Below are 962 nucleotides of genomic sequence, written 5' to 3'. Positions count from 1 at the left end.
AATCCCACATTTTTTAAGGCTTAAGAATGTAAGCAGCAAAAAGAATTTCCTGAGAATATGACTTAAGAATGAGTGCCATACTTAGCGAACCTATGGTAAGAACGGTTAAAACCGGCCAAAGAGCAGCTAAGTATGCTTTAGGCAAAGAATGAATAAGTTGGCCTAAGAATGTATAAGAACACCCCAAAGAACGAAAAGAATACATAAGACTGCTGGCCCTAAAGAATGCTAAAGAATGGTAAAGAGTGGTTTTATTTCTTAAGAATGAGACTTAAGAACGAGTGCCATACTTAGCAACCCTATGATAAGAATGGTTAAAACCGGCCAAAGAGCAGCTAAGTATGCTTTAACACTAAGTTGGTCTAAGAACGAATAAGAACACCCCATAGAATGGAAGAGAATACCTAAGACTGCTGGGCCCCAAAGAATGCTAAAGAATTTCAAAGAATGGTTTTAAGATAAACGGATGCCTTACGAACGTTCTTAGAACGTTCTTAGAACGGTGTAAGAACGTTCTAATGGTTATTCAATTTTATCAATTTGGCTGGGCTAAGAACGAGTTAAGAACGTTCTTAACCCCCCTCCGTGTTTGTAGGGACAAGTACAACTATCCCGGAGCATGGACGTGGCTGGACGGTGACGACCCAATTAGGCTGCCTGCCAGTGTGCTGAACCCCATCTCAGATGCCACAGGACAGTCTATCACAAGGACAGCCAATGAGCCTCTGCCAGCAGTACGGACAAAGGTGGAGCTCGTGGCCATGACTCCGGTAGGGACCAATGTTTGTTGTGCACAGGATAACACATGTAAATAACTTTGGACACTGCCAATGCAGGTGCCCACCCATGGTGGCGAGGTGGAATCTGCACCAGTAAGTATGGGGTGTTACAATGGAGGGAAAGAATGGGTGGCGGACCTACCAGTATCCAGTGTTCCCGTCATTATGCACTATAACCCTGCA

Source organism: Volvox carteri (genome assembly GCF_000143455.1).
Source record: "Volvox carteri f. nagariensis unplaced genomic scaffold VOLCAscaffold_19, whole genome shotgun sequence".
Taxonomy (NCBI): Eukaryota; Viridiplantae; Chlorophyta; class Chlorophyceae; order Chlamydomonadales; family Volvocaceae; genus Volvox; species Volvox carteri.
This window is presented reverse-complemented; position numbering follows the sequence as displayed.